Below are 19,051 nucleotides of genomic sequence, written 5' to 3'. Positions count from 1 at the left end.
TGATAACATAGCAGAAGCTGAAGCTACTAGGCTGGAAGACGTTGACGTACTCGAAGAAGAGCGACTGAATATGGTGATTCAATCAGCGCGATACCGGCAAACTCTGAGGCGCTATCATGATAAGGCCATACGGCATCGATCCTTCGCAGTGGGAGATCTCGTCCTCCGCCGAATTCTAACGGGGGAGGGACGGCATAAATTGTCACCTCTATGGGAAGGACCATTCATAGTAGCAGAAGTCACTCGGCCGGGATCATATCGCCTCACTCAGATGGACGGAACAGAAATTGGGAACTCATGGAACATAGAACATCTCAGGAAGTTCTACCCGTAGCTACATCATGGAGGCTCTCGGAACGATGATGTTTTCTGTAAATTGAGAAAAATATCATCAATAAAAAGGTTTCAAAGGCACTTAGATTGTTCACTGTCAATTGGCACGCATACTTAACTCGGGGTGACCACTATGCCCTACTAACGGAGCAATCGGCTTAAGTCGGCAATGATTAAGGCGGTGCGACATGCTCACGCATACTTAACTCGGGGTGACCACTATGCCCTACTAACGGAGCAATCGGCTTAAGTCGGCAATAACTTAAGGCGGTGCGACATGCTCACGCTTATCTAAACTCGGGGTGACCACTACGCCCTACTAGCGGAGCAGTCGGTTTAAATTGACGTTGATTTAAATTGGCACTGCACGCTTGGCACGTTCGCAATCACCCATCTTAGGGCAACTTCTGTGCCCCATGATGAAATTTCAAAACCATCACACTGCATTTACTTCTACAAATGTGGATACTGTTGAATTCTAAACAATAGGAAAACAATAGTAGCATTCAGTACTAAAAGGTGTCCTCTAACAAAACATCCAAGCACATTAACCACGCGTTCAAAGCATGCAATGTTTTTCTATTTGGCAATGTTCTTCTCAGGAGCAACCGACGAAGAGGGGCGACTTTAGGAATCAGGAGCAGCATTCACATCAGCCATTATGTCGTCAGGAACAACCACACCAGGTCTCCTCATCAGGATCCGCCCCGCGCGAATAGCTTTATCCATAGCTTTATCACGCTGGGCCCTCAGAGTAGCAGAAGTCTCCTCAGCAACCTTGACAGCCAACCAAGCGGTTTCTAACTCCTGGGCGACAGATTTCTTGGAAGCACGCAGATCCTTGATGACAGCATCTTTGGTCGACACCAACTGCCTGAGGCGAATCACATCGTCCAAGGATTCTTGTAGCTTATAACGATGATTGTCTAACTCCTCCCTGGTGAAGCGATGACTTCTCTCCAAGATGGTCAACGAGTTGCTGGCGTCACGGTATAGCTTGTCGAGGTTATCACGAGAAGTAACGAGGGAACGTTTTTCTTCCGACATACAAGAATCAGTTTCTTCAAACGTCAAGCAAGCAATAAGAACACAGCAAACAAAGCCAAGATTCACAGGTCACCTTTTCAGAGTTGAGCTGAGCGCGGAGAGTAGAGTTCAACGTGTTAGCATCATTCAGAGAAGCAGAAACCCGGGTCAGTTCAGTCTGACCTTGAGAATACTTTTCTTCAAGATCAGAGCACCACCGGGCCAGTTCAGCTTGACCTTGAGAATGTTTTTCTTCAAGATCAAAATACTGCCGAGCCATATCTATCAAGAAACAATCAAGCAAAGGTGTTAAAATAAGAAGCAGTTTAATCAGGTAGCCAAAAAGAAGCAAAAGAGCACTGACCGGCATTTGCCGCCTCTAAGTCAGACACACGCCGCTGAAGCAGCACTGGATTCCAACGCGCCAGAGACAAAGCTCCTTCTGGGACAGAAGCACCCTGCAACTTCAGCCGACTAGACATCTCATCGACCAACGCCTGGCATTAAAAGCAGACAAGCATGAGAACAATTATCTGCCCGGGTAAAGTCAGACCAGAAGAAACCAAAATACCTAGAGGTTGGAGAAGAATGAGGGGACCCCCAAGTCGTGAGAGATCAACTGATGGCTCGGCGAAGGATCACCAACCGGAGCAACTCGCAATGAATCAGCAGGAACCAATTCAGTGTCATCAGCAGAACCCAGAACTCTATCGTCGGGTGCGCTGGCCTCTAAAGCGACTCCTTGACCGAAGGCTTGAGCTACCACCATGCAACCAGAGTGTGGAGGAGAAGACCCTACGTGAACATCCATGGAAGTGCGGGAGGGAGAACCCACTCAGACACCCTCGGGGGCTGGGTCGCAGCTTGCGCTACCCATCCGAGCCGAATCATCTCCGGCAACACCCTCAGGGGCTGGGTAAGCGCCAGCACCATCCTTGAGGGCTGAGTTCTCTGCAGCAGCCACCTCTAAGGCTGAAGGTCCCTCAGTCACTTCCATGGGAGCAGTGCAATCCAGACCAGCTTCCTGACCCTTAAGACCACGCTCCAAGGACGATGAGGCGCGGGACGCTGCCCGGGATGACCCCAACCCGGCGTCGAGCACATTAGCACAAACATCCATCGCGCCACCATCTGTTGACTCTGACAACAGATCTTCTGGAACGATGTCTTCAAGAGTTTGATCAAAGTTCGCCAGAGATAATTCTTGCAGACCAATGAGGGCAGACAAGGCAGGAGAAGGAACACCACTACTTTCCCTACTAGCTATGTAACGCCGGCTGTTCTTCCGAATCAGAGGGATTTCGTCCTCTTCTTCATCATCCTCATCAACAACACGGACAACACACCCATTGGAGTCAGCTTCAGCAGGATCACACCCATTGGGGTCAGCTTCAGTAAATTCAGGCATTGGCACTTCCTCAACAACAGGAACAGAAGGACCGACACCCTGATCCAAGCTAGACACCCGACGAAGACGTCTCTTCTTCTTTTTCTCCCCCTCAGCAGGAAAAGAGGCTTGATCGGCTCGGCGAGAACGTTTCGGGCGAACATTGACAGACCTCTGAGCGTCCAAAGCTTTGTCAGCCTCAGGGATGGGCGCCACCACCAATGTTTCAGCAGGAGCGGCATCAGAAGAATGCTTAGCTAACATATCTAGCATGGCACTTATCTCTGCATCACTTGGATTCAAAGGCACCTCAAAATGAACTTCCCTCTCGTCGTCAGGAATTTCTCCGAGCGAGGCAACCAAAGTACTAACTTCTTCGGGAGAGGGTCGCACTCTAAGACCCAAACCGCTATCACCAGCAGGAGGATTTGACATGAAACTAGTAAAAGCCTGGGAAGGAGGCAAATTCCAGGTCGAGTATGCAACAGGAGCGCCGATGTTCGACACCTTGCCTCTGAGTATCATCTCGAGCCGGCTCACCAAGTCCACAGCAGGAATTCTTCTGTTGGTTACCCGGGTTGAGTCAGCCAAGCCTCGGTACAGATAAGCCGGATATGCTCTGTCTTTCAGTGGCTGAATGTTCTTGAAAACAAAGTCAGCGACCACAGCTTCTGCAGTCAGACCCCTTTCTTTCAACAATCCCACTTCTGCTAACAAAACCCCTGCCTCAGCCACTTCCTGGTCCGTGGGGGATTCGGTCCAACTCGTAGTGCGAACATCCGGCTGTCTCCCTGACCGTGGGGGGAGGGAATTCCCATGATTCTCCATGATGAACCATTCCAGGCGCCATCCCTTGATGTTGTCTTTGAGTGGGATGTCAAAGTAATCAGTCTTCCTTCCACGGCGCATCTCCAAGCTCGTGCCCCCCACCAGCTGGTGCTGCCCCTTGGCCATCCCAGGCCGACAGTGGTACAGATACTTCCAAAGGCCAAAGTGGGGCAAAACTCCAAGAAAGGCTTCGCATAAATGAACAAAAACAGAAACTTGCAGAATGGAATTGGGATTCAGATGGGTCAGATTCAAGCGATAGAAATCAAGGAGACCGCGGAAGAAAGGAGAAATGGGCAGAGCAAGTCCGCGGATAAGAAACGGAACGTAAATGACGGATTCGTGGGTGTCTTCTGTCGGAACAGTGACCCCACGGCAAATCCACCACGAGCAGAGCTCCTTCGGAGGAAGAACCCCGATGGAAACGAGATGAAGAAGGTCAGATTCGGAGACAACAGACATATGGTTACCTGCGAAGGGCAACTGACTGTTGGGATCGATGGGGGGAATGATTGCGACGGACGAACTCGAAGCTTTCCGCTTGGGCGCCATCTCAACCTCGCTAGCGAGCGGAGCGGAAGCGGTATTGCAGGAAAGCAGAGAAAGCCTGGATGCAAAAAAGCAGAAACTAGGGCACAGAGCGTGGAGGCAGGCGACAGTGCAGTACATATGGGGTTTTCCCGGGCCAGATGCCGTTTCTAAAAAGTGCCCAGTCATCACCCAGCCGTTATTTCTAAAACGCTGGCGTGCCATGTCATCACTCAGCCATTATTTCTAAAACGCTGGCGTGTCATGTCATCACTCGGCCGTTATTTCCAAAATGGCCGACGCGGCTCAAATTGACTCAGCTGTTGTTTCTAAAAACACTGACGTTATCTGACTTCACTCGGCCATTACTTTCAAAGCGGCCGACGCGGTCTGTTATCACTCGGCTGTTACTTCTAAAACACCGACGTCGCCAGTAATCGTTCGGCTGTTACCTCTAAAACGCCGACGTCGCCAGTAACCGCTCGGTCGTTATTTCTAAAACACCGACGCGGCCCGTTACCACTCGGCCATCACCTCTAAAAGGCCCCGACATCGCTAATAATCACTCGGCCACCACTACTAAAGCGCTGGCATCGTGAAGAAGACAGTCTGAAGCACGGCTCAACGATTCTAAGTTGCTACCCAAGCATTACGTTCAGAAGCAGCCTCTGCAGTAGGCATCAACACAAACGACGATCGGCAAGAAGGCGGAATGATACACACAAGAGGGATTGAAATCATTCTTCATTATACGGGAAGTACTGCCAAACTTACAAATCAACTCATTATGAGCTGATGCTTTCCCTTCTACTACATTACATTTAACTAACTATACTACTAGCTACTACTACATTATTTCGCTAATACTATTTCTACTACTAATCTACACTAACATCTAAAACCAGTGGCGTCTAGCCACTGGCCTTGTTGCTGCCCTTGCTGCTGCCCTTGCTGCCGCCGCCGCCGTCGCCGCCGCCGTCGCCGCTGCCACCCTTGCCGCTGTCGTCACCGCCCTTGCCGCTGCCGCCGCCGCTGTCGCCGTCGCCTCCGTCGTCATCGTCGTCACCGCCGTCGCCGCCGCTGCCCTCCTCGGACGAGTCGGAGGAATTCTCCTCGTCCGAGGAGTACTCCGACTCATCTGAGCCCTCGAGCCCGGCACGCTCGACGGCCCGGATGTAGGTCCATACCTCTGCGGCGATCCCCTGGGAGTCGTCTGAATCATCAGACGACGTCGGGGGAGAGGCAGGAGCCGGAGAGCCCTCGGACTCAGAGAACTCCTCCTCCGAGTATTCTGAGTTGCTGGAGTCCTCCGAGGGAGGAGTCGGTTCGCGCTTGCGCTTGTCGCCCGAGTGATGCGAAGAGCTGCCACCTCTCTTGCTCTTTCCCATGGCGGAAGTGGAAGGAAGAAGAGGAGATGAAACAGCAAGCAGTAGCAAGAAGCGTGAAAACGCTGGAGAAGCAAGAGCACTATTTATAGAAGAAGAAGGCAACCGCTCACCTCCTACCACGGCCACCGAACAGTCACAAAAATTCAATATGCAATTCAAACCGTCTGAAGACACGCCAGGCGGCTGACGCCGTTTCACATAACACGACACCCATTGGGACTCCAGTCAACTGCGCGGGCGATATGATTACACCCACGGTCACATCAAGTTACTACTCAGAAGCAGTTTGCTAAACGCTCAGCGTACCAAGCCGTCCCTTGCCTACACCCATTGGGGGGACGCCCAAAAATTATCAGTATATTTTCCAAAACTGTCACATCCGTGCAGTATATGCAATGAATACTCCAAGACAGAAAAGAGATACCAGCAAGGATTAAAGGAAAGCCAAATATAGCCGATAAGGTACAAGTCTAATCGACAGAAGCATCAAAGCACGAAGTGACATGAAGACTAGTCAAGAGCCATCTATCGAACGTCCAATCAGCCGCAGATCAAATAAATTGCCAGACCTAGCAAGATATGGGCAGATCGTGTACTCGGCTTCAAAAACAAAAATGTATGCTGACCTCTGAAGCATAACGTTGATGACATAATGCTGACCTCTAAGGCATTCGACAAAAGAAAAGGATGATTCTCATAAAGAAGCACGGAATGAAGACCTTCGAGTGGATTATTTTCAAAAATCCACTCGAAGCTCGGGGGCTACACCTCGGTGCACCCAATGAATCATCATCCCCGAAGAAGCAAAATGCTGACCTCTAAAGCACAAGGCAAAGTTAAGGCAAGGCTAACCTCTGAAAAAGCACGAGTGGAAGATGAAAGTGATTTCTGATAATACCTGAAGTGAAGACCTTCGAGTGGATTGTCTGCAAAAATCCACTCGAAGCTCGGGGGCTACACCCATGGTGCACCCAATGGACTTCACAGTTCGACAGTGCAAAATGCTGACCTTTGAAGCATAAACCCGAGACAGAACACCAAATTTTGAGGAATAATAGCAGGAGAAGACAATAAAAAGAAGATGTGTTAACCGGATCACTCAGAATTCTGAAGCAGTGGCCCGGCAGACTTATTTCCAAAGCATTCCCTAGTAAAATCAAATACCGCAAGCTAGACCTAGGATCTTTGGGCCATTTATTTCAAAATCAGCCCAAAGATCGGGGGCTTGTGGGGGATAGATATCCCCCGGGTCCACTAGAAGGATAAAAGACCTCACGAAAGGCCCAAAGGCCCCATAATTCGTAAGGTCATCCCCCTCGTGGGCCTGGGAGGAGCGACCAGTGAGACAGATCAGCACAAGGCCGGGTCGGTGCAAGCTAGACGGCCCAACAACATCTGAGCAGTAATCACAGCAGTGACCCGACCTTCCCGCACAGGAGCCCGTACATCGAAACTGGGCGAGGATGAGTCGGCTGAATTATAGGGAGTCAGACTCAGTTAGTTCACTATTATTCTGGCTCACGTTGTTATCATATCCACATGTAATGCCCCACGGTCGAGTATATAAGGCCTAGGGGGCACCCCTTCAGGAGGATCGATCGAGAGAGACATCATTCATCACTTAGCCATCCACCCCGCTCTCTACGTTTTCCAGCACTAGAGAGCTCCCTTGTAACCCATCGCATAAGGCATTCCAGTCAGGACGTAGGGTATTACGCATCTCAAAGCGGCCCAAACCTGTACATCATTGTCTACTATTTCTCGTGCGCCCAACATGAACCATCGAGCTACAGTCGGTAACACCGTCCTACTCCTGAAAAGCACCTTGGGGGGTAACCCTGGGTGCGCGGTCGGACCCGAAACACCGACAGTATCCCCTTAGGAACGTCTTTTGAACTTCTTTGCCTTCTATTTCGGCGGTATAAGTTCTGCATTCCCTTATGAACGTCTTTTGAACTTCTTCGTCTTATATTTCGGCGGTATTTGGCTTTGTATTCCCTTAGGAACTACTTTTGAGCAAAAAACTTACGTTGCGCTCCCTTAGGAACGACTTTTTGTAGCTTCGTCGTGCTCTGCATCCCCTTAGGGACGACTTTTGAGCTTCTCCCTGTTTTTTTTCTGCACTCGATGGTGCCCGCTCAGATGTTACATTTTACATTCTTTTTGGGGGATTTTGCTCTCATGGAGCTGAATAAGAAAAGAAAAATTACAAACTATGGCCCCATTAAAAACCTTTCTCCCCCTTTGGAAAGGGAAAGGGTGCCATACGAAAAAATGAAAAAATATTACATCAAATTACACATAATATCGTCGAAGCTCATCCACATTCCAAGATCTAAGAATGTCGTTGTCGTCCATATCCTTCAACCTGTAAGAACCGGGCCTTGACGAAGATACCACCAGAAAAGGTCCTTCCCACTTCAGTTGTAGTTTGCCTACTATGTCCGGATTAGCCACTCTCCGAAGCACCAAATGCCCTGGCTTGATATTTTTCAGCCGGACTTTTTTGTCGCGCCATTTTATTGTTTCGGCTTGATATTTATTGATATTTTCCACAACCTGAAGTTTGGTCCCTTCTATAGTGTTTTTTGCCACGTGATAACCAGCTTCGTCCTCTACCAAAGCTGCTGTTCTTATTGACCCCGCTTTAGCTTCTTCTTGGGTTATAGCTTCGTCACCAAATAATAACTTGAATGACGTAAAACCTGTTGATCTTGATACGATCGTATTGTGGCTCCACACCACTTTAATCAACTCATCTGGCCACTTTCCTCTGGGCTGATTAAAGATTAGCTTCATTATTCCTGTCATTATAATACCATTTGCTCTTTCGACAAGTCCATTTGACTCTGGATGTCTAACTGACCCAAAATAAATCTTCATGCCAATTTGATCACAGAATTCCTTGAAAGCATCGGCATCAAACTATGTTCTGTTGTCCACAGTTATAGCCTTTGGCATGCCGAAGCGACAAACAATATTTTGCTAGAAGAATTTCTGGACTGTGACCGAAGTTATTGTGGCCAAAGACTTCGCTTTAATCCACTTGGAAAAATATTCTACGGCCACCACAACATATCTTAAATTGCCTTGTGCTGGAGGAAGTGGGCCTAACAAATCCAGGCCCCATCTTTGCAATGGCCAGGTTGGCTGTATTAACTGGGTTAGCGACGAAGGTTGTTTCTGGTCTCTTGCACATTTTTAATAATTTTCACACTTTTGAACCAGATCTGCTACATCCGAAGCTGCCTTCGGCCAATAAAATCCTTGTCTGAAGACCTTCCCCAGCAAAGGCCTAGACCCAATGTGAGATCCACACAAACCTGCATGTATTTCCTTCATCAGCTCGATACCTTCGGTTCTGGACAAACACTTGAGAAGTGGAGAGCAGACTCCATGTTTGTATAACTCCCCTTCTATTATCACATATGGTCTTGTTCATGCCTCCATTCTCTTATTATAAGCTTCATCATCTAGAAGACAATTACCTTGGAGGAAAGATATAATTTCAGTCCTCCAATCTTCACTATGTATTGGAGAAATAGTAAGCACTGCTCTCTCCATGGGTTCAACCGAAGGTGCCTTTATTGTTTCAAAAAATACTTCTAAAGGTAGAGGGAGCCCCTGGGCCGCTGATTTGGCTAGCAAATCTGCATGCTCATTTTCACCTCTTGGAATGTTCTTGACAGAAAAAACCTTCGAAAGAAGCCTCCAACCTTCGAACTGTATCCAAATATATTTCAAGCTTCGGATCTCTTGCCTTGCTACTTTTGTCCACAAGGCCAGAAATAACTTGAGAATCAGTCTTTAGGATGGCCCTTCTTATTCCCATGGCCCTTAGCTTCCGAAGCCCCAACAGAAGCGCTTCGTACTCAGCAATATTATTTGTGCAACTGAAATCCAGCTTGGCTGCATAACATGTTTTGACTTTTGAAGGTGCCACTAGGACCGCAGCCGCTCCTGCACCGAAGGTTCCCCAAGAACCATCGCAGAACACTGTCCAAGCTTCGGCATCTTTGTTTACTTCTTCTTCGTGAGCCCCTAGCGTCCAATCAGCGATGAAGTCTGCTAACGCTTGGTACTGGATTGAGGATCTATGCACATAATCAATGGTGAATTCATTAAGTTCTGCAGCCCATTTCCCAATCCTTCTAGTAGCTTCTTTGTTCCTCATAATATCCTTCAGAGGTTGTGATGAAAGAACAATTATGTGATATGCTTGAAAATAATGCCGAAGCTTTCTAGAGGCCATTAACACAACATATAGTACCTTTTCCAATTCTGTGTAATTTTTCTTTGACAGACTTAAAACTTCGGAGACAAAGTACACTGGAGCTTGCTTTTTGACTTGGCCATCTAGCTTCTCCTATACAAGTGCCGCACTTACTGCAGAATGTGAAGCTGCGACATATAAGAGCAATGGAGCCCTTGGCGAAGGTGGAGTTAACGTTGTTAAATCAATCAAATATTGCTTCAACACTTCGAAGGCCTTTTGCTGAGCCAGACCCCATTGGAAGACTTCGGCTGACTTTAGTATTTCAAAGAAAGGCAGATTTCTTTCTGCTGATCTGGATATAAATCTGTTCAATGATGCTAATCTACCTGCCAGCCGTTGAGCTCCTTTCTTTGTGCTTGGCGGTTCCATACGAAGGATAGCTTCAATCTTGCTTGGGTTAGCTGGAACTTGCCCTTCTTTACCCCAAAAACACATTTTTCTGGATTTAACTTCAAACCAGCTTGCCTAAAGTTGGCAAATGTCTCTTGCAAATCAGCAATGTGATTTTCTTGCTTCGTGCTTTTGACTATGATGTCATCGACATAAGTCAGTACATTCCTGCCTATTTGAGAATGAAGGACTCTGGCTGTCATTCTGCTGAAGCTTCCTCCAGCATTTTTAAGCCCCTCAGGCATCCGAAGATAGCAATATGTGCCACTGGGGGTTATGAAGCTAGTCTTCGGCTCATCTTCCTTCTTCATCCAAATTTGGTGGTAGCCTGAGTAACAATCTAGTAGACTCATGAGCTCTGGCGAAGCTGCTGCATCTACTAGAGAATCTATTCTTGGCAATGGGAACTCATCCTTTGGACAAGCCTTGTTAAGATCTGTAAAATCAATGCACATTCTCCATTTACCATTGGACTTCTTCACCATAACAGTATTAGCTAGCCACTCTGGGTACTTGACCTCTCTGATAACTCCAGCGCTAAGAAGCCTCTTCACTTCGTTCCGAGCACCTTCAGCTTTGTCATCACACATTTTCCGAAGCCTTTGTTTTCTTGGCCTGAAAGATGGATCAACATTGAGTGAATGCTCAATGACATCTCTGTTGACGCCGCAAAGATCATTGGCTGACCAAGCAAAGACATCTTTGTTGTTGAATAGAAATTTTAACAAATTCTTTTCCTGCTCTTCAGATAACTAAGACCCCAACAGTACCTTTTGTTCTGCTATATCTTCACATAGAAGCATAGGCTTCGGCTGATCCACCGAAGCAGCCTTCTCTCTTTTGTATCGATACTGCTCACAGGCTTCGGCTCCATCCATGTTATGGATTGCCTTTGAATCTGTTCAGTTTCCTTCGGTCTTCCTGGCAGCTTCTTGACTACCATGAACAACAATGGGCCCTTGTTCCGAAGGTATCTTCATGCATAGATATGCTGGATGAAGTATTGCTTCGAAAGCATTAAGTGTCCCACGACCAATGATTTCATTGTAGGGGTACTCGATGTCAACAATGTCAAACACAACATGTTCAGTCCTTGTATTATGAACAAAGCCGAAGGTTACTGACATTGTGATTTTGCCAAGTGCCACAATTTGCCTTCCTCCGAAGCCACATAGAGGATGTGTAGCATCATGAATCTTATCCTCTGGTTCTTGCATCTGTCTGAAGGCTTTAGCAAATATGATATCCGTTGCACTGCCTGTATCAACCAGAACATTATGGACCAGAAATCCCTTAATGACACAAGATATGACCATAGCATCATTATGAGGGTAATCTTTGAGCTAAAGGTCCTCCTGGGAGAAGGTGATTGGGATGTGGGACCATTTTGACTTGATGAAGGGTCCCTGCACCCCAACATGATGCACCCTTCTCTGTGCTTCCTTCTTCTACTTCTTGTTAGTCGGCTCTGAACCTGAGCTGCCTGTTATCGGAAGCACCAGCTTCGTAGCCGAAGATGCTTCGGCTTGGTTGCTAAACGAAGCCATCAGCTCAAGAGTGGAAGTGAGTTCACCGGAGGTGGGCGCCAATGTTGGGGACTTGTTCTCAAATGCTATGAATTAAGAACAATGCAACACAAAATGTTAAAGGTTAAAGCCATTCGTTCTTCGAAGCATTATTTCCCTTTATGATATAATGATCTTCAGACGAAGGTCATGAAGGACATACCTTCATCATCCCTGTGTACATTAATGAAAGAAGAAGCATGTAAAATATAAAAAAACAATATGAATGATTATGTAACATTATTAAGTCATCTTCTATTATATTACTATGAATAAACAGAAATAATGCAAAATTACATTTGTACCTTCGGCTTGACAGAAGGAGATAGTACAAGCGTGATGCATGAGTGAGTACAAATCAGCGTGAACAGTACGGGGGTACTGTTCATCTATTTATAGGCACAGGGCGTAGCCTGTGTGAAATTACATTTATACCCTATACAATTGATTACATTCATGACACAAACTATCATGGGTCAATCTGTCTTTTCATTTTTAAGTCGGTGCAACCCTTCGTCTTTGGCATGTCGTTATGTCGAAGTTCCCTGTAAGGTAGCTTCGGCGTTATTTCCATGCTGATCTTCCGAAGGTGTTTCTTCTTACAGGACCTTCGGCTACGAAGCAGACCCCAACAACATTAATGAAGAGAATGAGTTTTAATCTAATTTGCAAATTTAGAAAATGAATTAGAAAAGAAGTGAGAAGGAAAGAAAACCCTAGAGACAATGTGAAAATAAATAAATATACGTTCTCCATATACTGGGATTTGAATTTGGATACTTAGCTCAAATGTGAGACTCATAAGAAAAATCAAATTTAAATTTGAACTCAAGAAAAGAAAAGAAAAAGAAATTAGAAATGGTAAAAGAAAAAGAGAAAAAGGGAAAACGAACTCAAGCCTTGTGGGCCAAAATCCGCTACACTCGGCCCAGTTACCAGTCGGCTCTAGTCGCGGGTGCGCGCAGCTGACAGATGGGGCCCGCAGGGCAGACTGTGCCATGCTCCCATAACCCGTGATGGTAACGCCGACATGTGGGGCCCAACGGACAGTTACTCATGCCGCGCACTACCTGAGTCTCTTTGGCACGTGGGCCCAAAGCGCCTACAGTCGTCTTCTCACCGGAGAAGTCGGAGCCGGGGTCGCTGTGGTCCGATTTCTTCGCGGGTTGCGTGATTCGCACAGTAGTGGTTGTTGTGGGCTTTATAGGGGATTCTGGTCTCCACGTACATGACACCCTCGCCTCTGGACCGAGCCAATCCCTCCACCGAATTACTAGAAGCCGACGAGAGAAAGGTGAGTGAAGGAGAGACGTCGCCTGAGACCGGCGACTTCGCCCTCGTTCCACCCGCTAGGATCACTTCGGGAAGCGTTGTAGCTCGCGGTCATGAGCAGCTCAGGACTCTCGCATGATTAAACTATGAAACTAAATTTAATTTATCATTTGCATTGCATGGGATTTATTATTAATTTTGTTCTATTATTTTTCTGGTATGGTATTTACTTACATTTAGTAACTGCTAATAAAACTTGACTAACTTATTAAAAGCAATGCTCATCTTTCCTTATTTATTGATCAGCCTTACAGTTCACACGAGCCCCCACCTTTGGTGAGTTCATGCACATTATTCCCCACAACTTGTTGAGTTATGATCTTTTGTGAGCTCACACTTGCGATATATAAACCCCCCTCACAGGTGAAGAGCTGGTGGTCGAAGAGGAGCTGCCCTACAATGAAGCATACGAGTTGATCTAGGTGGCGTCTCCCAGTCAGCTTTGTGGCGCCAGAGAATAAAGTTTAGTTCGCTTTATATTTATCATCTATTTTTGTAAGACTTCCGCTATGTAATAATAACATTATGATATTTGTGACATTTATCTCTATACACTTTGTCATTATATGCGTTGTTCTTCTTTGGCGCACATATGAGACGCACCCGGCTTTATTCCTTAAATCCGGGTGTGACACATTGACAGACTCCTAAGAAAAATGTGCCAGCTAGACTATTGACAATGAAATTGATCAACTGCCGACCCCTCCTATCTGTCCAACCATCAGACATAAGTGTGCAACCAAATTCAGTCCAAGTCAACTCATGAGTCTTTTTTATCTCATCTACACTCTTCTTTACCTTCTCAAGTAATGGCACCCTAACATCATGATATGAAGGTTTCACATACCCATGACCATATTGCTCAACCGCCTCAAGCATGATCTCAAAGGCCCTTGAGTTGATGACATTAAGTGGTAAGCCACACTCATAAATAAAATCGCAACATACATATATGTTCTTTCCTTCTCATTGCTCTTTCGCTGCAATGTAGTTTGAGTGTTGCCCTTGCAATGCCTCTCACGAACCACATCTTTAGGTGCTTTGCGAAGCATGGATGCAATTGACTTAGAAGACTTCGACGTGTGTTGATTGTTTTGGCTTGCTTCAGTTGAGAGCCTTCTCTTTTGGACTGTTCCGGAACTGGGCTAAACAACTGAATGGGATGCTCTACTTTCCTCTTCTCCAAGTACTTCAACTTCATCGTCTTTATCATCCTCTTTGTCATCATCCAACTCAATAGGCTTCTATCTAGCATTCTTCTTCAAATAATCACTCATCTCTTTGCTGATTGCCAATGTTGTCTTCGGGCACTTAGCAACATCACCATGACCACCAACAAGGTGTTGCTTCAACCTTCTAACACCTGCATGAACAATTTTGCCACAAAAGATGGACTTCACCACATCTTTTTTTGTTCAAATCCAGTCAATAACAATAGTTCCATGATGGATCCTTCGATTTGGCCTTTCTCTTAGGATCTTTAGTTGGATCGTATGGCTGCTGGCTTCCTGACTCCCCTTGTGGTCGATCTGCAGTTGCATCTTCCATCTCTCCTTGAGCATCAAGGTCTCCTGCAGATTGATGAGAGGGCGGGGGAGAGTGAGCAGAGGCCCGACGAGCTTGCTGTGAGGGCGGGAGAAGGGGAGCAGGACTAGAGATGTCAATGGGGAATTCCCCACCGGGTTATAGCATCCCATACCCATCCCCATCATGTTTGATCCGCCCCCATACCCGTCCCCATACCCATCATGGGTGTAAAACTCATCCCATACCCATACCCATTCGGGTTTCGGGTCCCCATCCCCAATTAAGGGATAACTAGGTATTAACAGGTAGCACAAACTATCTAGATTTTAGACATCACCACATCGTCAAGCACTCATCCATGAACCATGATCCATTCATCCATCCATCAAAAAAGAAATAAATACTTCGAGACCGATAGAAGAAATGGAGAAATGGAGTTTGTCACCTTCCTTGGTCACCATCTGAGTTTGTTGGCGCCTGAGAATCCATGGTCGTCACCGTCGTATGGGCAGGGCGTAGCATATGGCTGGTTATTTTAGGGTTTTGTTTTTTTGCCAGTATGCTAGTTGCCTTGCCATTTTGCCTTATTGGGCTAGGACCTAGGGCCTAGTGCGCTGTCGTGCTAGGCTTGGTGGCCGGCTCAGCCTCAACTCATTCATACAAACACGACATGTGTACACGTATGAAATACCCATGGGTAATCGGGTTCGGATTATTGCTTCCCAAACCCATACCCGTTTACCCAATGGGTGGAGATTTTGTTCCATATCCATACCCATGGGTACAATTTTTGTCCCATACCCATACCCTAATAGGGGAATTCCCCACGGGTTAGCGGGTATCGGGTCCCCATTGACATCTCTAAGCAGGACTCACCAGAGGGTGGGGGATGGTCTGCAGCAGGGGATGGAGGCGCGCAGAGGGGCAGCACACCTTCCCCATTAGCCACCAGCGACGCAGCTTCCTGTCAGGACTAGAGGCAGTCAGGTCGGGACTGGCTAGAGGCGACCAGACGTGTTGGGAGGTAGGGTTTATGTTGTATAATGAGTCTTTGGACTGCTTGGGCCAAACTGGGACACAAGTCGGACGACTAGTCAACTGAGATTTCAGTCGTTGCCAAGTCACCCAACTTGCTAGAAAAGTCAAGCCGACCTCACCAGTTTAGATCCTAGGACCGACCTGACGACTAGTCGAGGACTTGAAAACAAGGACCATAACTGCAGGTGTCCACCTCCCGGAGGTATATAACATATAGTTGCTCTTTCCCTCCATCTTAAGTTTGTTCGCTTTAGATTAAAACAGTTGTTCGAAGTGCTGCAGCTGTAATATATAGACACAAAAATACTATAGAAAAAGTAGAAACCGTTTCAGATTAAATAAAGCCAAGCGAACAACATGGAATCAGAAAACTCGTAGATGGGTTACAGATAGAAATCAGCTAGATCCTAGAGTTAGAGGTCAGAGAACCTATCATATTCTACTACTTTACCTCGTTTCGGAAGGCTACAGATGGTCTGTGTACCCGTACCAATCCCCAGCACCCTTTCGGCCCTTGGGTGCTGCAACGGACAGAGTACCTTCGTTTTTTTAATATTTGTCGTCCACTAATTTATTTTTGAACTAAACAGCGACAAAAAAAAATGGAGGAAGTAAATTTTTATTTGGCAGCAATATAGTGAGCTGAAACTTTCGTCAGAAGCTAACAGACTCAGTTATTCCTCTTGCATTGACCATCCATAAAGTACTCCATAAAATATGAGCAGCTTTGCCTTTCATCCAATGAACCCCTTGCTACACATTTGTCATAACTTTGCACGCTACAAATCGAATGGAATTGGTGTCATTCCGCCCATGCGCAACGGCAGAAGCCTACGCAAGTACCAAAGGCACATCGATCTTTCTACAAAAAAAATCTCATCTTGCCTGTTATTCAAATCGAAGAACGATTAACATATTTCACTGAACAAAGCGAGGCACAATCGTACCAGGTACTTGTTCCATGCAGCACTGCTGGGTATCTATCTGCTCCAGATACTTAAGTGCATGGCCGACCTGGAATCTTCTCTTCCCTTGTCGGCTGAGCTAAAACCATCAACAACAACAACAACAACAACAACAACAAAGCCTTTTTGTCCCAAGCACGTTGGGGTAGGCTAGAGATGAAACCCCGTATGAAAACCTCAGAGCTCAACCCCCAAAGAACAGAAAAGGGAAACAAAGGCAAAGGAGAACCGAAAACAACGAAACGGGGAAACACATAAAAGAGATAAAACCCACAAGGACCAGCAAGATCTAAAATGGACACAAGAAAAGGTCAAACGATTAAGGAGGAAAAGCGAAACTATCAATCAGGGTTCTGGCACGTGAATTGCACACTTCCACCCCTTCCTATCTGCGGCGAGCTCTTTGTCAATATTCCACTCCTTCAGGTCTCTCTTCACAGCCTCTGTCCACGTCAAAGTTGGTCGACCTCTACCTCTCTTCACATTTTCGGGACGCCTAATTATTCCGATATGCACTGGTGCCTCTTCAGGTCTTCGTTGGATATGTCCAAACCATCTCAAGCGATGTTGCATAAGCTTCTCCTCAATTGGTGCCACTCCTACTCTCTCTCGTATATCATCATTCCGGACTCGATCTCTCCTTGTGTGGCCACATATCCAGCGCAACATACGCATCTCTGCCACACTTAGTTGTTGGACATGTCGTCTTTTAGTGGGCCAACATTCTGCTCCATACAATATAGCCGGCCGGATTGCTGTCCTGTAGAATTTGCCTTTTAGTTTGCGTGGCACCCGGTGGTCGCATAAGACACCCGCAGCTTGTCGCCACTTCAACCATCCGGCTTTAATTCTATGACTGACATCCTCATCGATGTCTCCCTCCTTTTGAAGCATTGATCCTAAGTAACGAAAAGTGTCTTTCTTGGGTACCACTTGCCCATCAAGACTAACATCGCCATCCTCATACCCCATGGCACTGAAATCACACTTCATATACTCTGTTTTAGACCTACTAAGCCTAAAACCTTTTGCTTCCAGCGTCTGCCTCCACAATTCCAACTTTTGAGAAACACCACTCCTACTCTCCTCAATAAGTACCACATCATCGGCAAAAAGCATACACCACGGTAAAACTCCTTGTATGTCCCTTGTGACCTCATCTATCACCAAAGCGAAAAGATAAGTGCTCAAAGCCGACCCTTGATGTAGTCCTATGTTAATTGGAAAGTCATCGGTGTCTCCATCACTTGTTCGGACACTTGTCACAACATTAGTGTACATATCTTTAATAAGATTAATGTACTTTGTTGCTACTTTGTGTTTTTCCAAGGCCCACCACATTACACTCCTAGGTACTTTGTCATAAGCCTTCTCCAAGTCTATGAAGACCATATGCAGGTCTTTCTTTTGTTCTCTGAATCTCTCCATAAGTTGTCTTAGTAAGAAAATGGCCTCCATAGTTGATCTCCCGGGCATGAAACCAAACTGATTTTGGGTCACGCTCGTCATCTTTCGCAGGCGGTGTTCAATGACTCTCTCCCATAGCTTCATTGTATGGCTCATGAGCTTAATTCCACGGTAATTAGTACAACTTTGAACATCTCCTTTGTTCTTGAAGATTGGTACTAATGTACTCCGCCGCCACTCGTCGGGCATTCTGTTTGCCCGAAAGATGGTGTTGAAAAGCTTAGTCAGCCATACTATCGCTATGTCTCCAAGACATCTCCATACCTCGATAGGGATACCATCAGGGCCCATCGCCTTTCCTACCTTCATCCTTTTTAGCGCCTCCTTAACTTCATATTCTTGTATCCTTCGTACAAAACCCCTGTTGTTGTCATCGAATGGTTCGTCCAATTCTATTGTAGCACTCTCATTCCCTCCATTGAACAATTTGTTGAAGTACTCCTTCCATCTGTTCTTGATCTCTTCACTCTTCACTAATAGTTGGTTTGCTTCATCCTTGATGCATTTGACTTGGTTGACATCCCTTGTCTTCCTTTCACGAATCTTGGCCATCCTATAGATATCCTTTTCTCCCTGCTTTGTGTCCAGCCGTTGATAAAGGTCGTCATAGGCTTGACCCCGGGCTCTACTAACCGCTCGCTTTGCAGACTTCTTCGCTATCCTGTACTTCTCTATGTTTTCTGCACACTTGTCATGATGTAAGCGTTTGTAGCAATCTTTCTTCTCCTTGATAGCCTTTTGGACATCTTCGTTCCACCACCAAGTGTCTTTAACTTCCCTTCTGTTCCCTTGACTCAACCCAAACTCTTCTGAAGCTATCTTTCGGATGCATGTCGCCATCTTCCTCCACATGATATTTGCGTCTTCCTCTCCTGCCCAAGGGCCCTCCTCGATAACTCTCTTCTTGAAAGTTTGGGCCACATCCCCTTTAAGCTTCCACCACTTTGTTCTAGTGACCTTGTTATGCTTATTTCGTTGTAAACGAATCTTAAAACGGAAGT

This window comes from Zea mays, chromosome 7 (genome assembly GCF_902167145.1).
Source record: "Zea mays cultivar B73 chromosome 7, Zm-B73-REFERENCE-NAM-5.0, whole genome shotgun sequence".
In the NCBI taxonomy this organism is placed as follows: domain Eukaryota; kingdom Viridiplantae; phylum Streptophyta; class Magnoliopsida; order Poales; family Poaceae; genus Zea; species Zea mays.
This window is presented reverse-complemented; position numbering follows the sequence as displayed.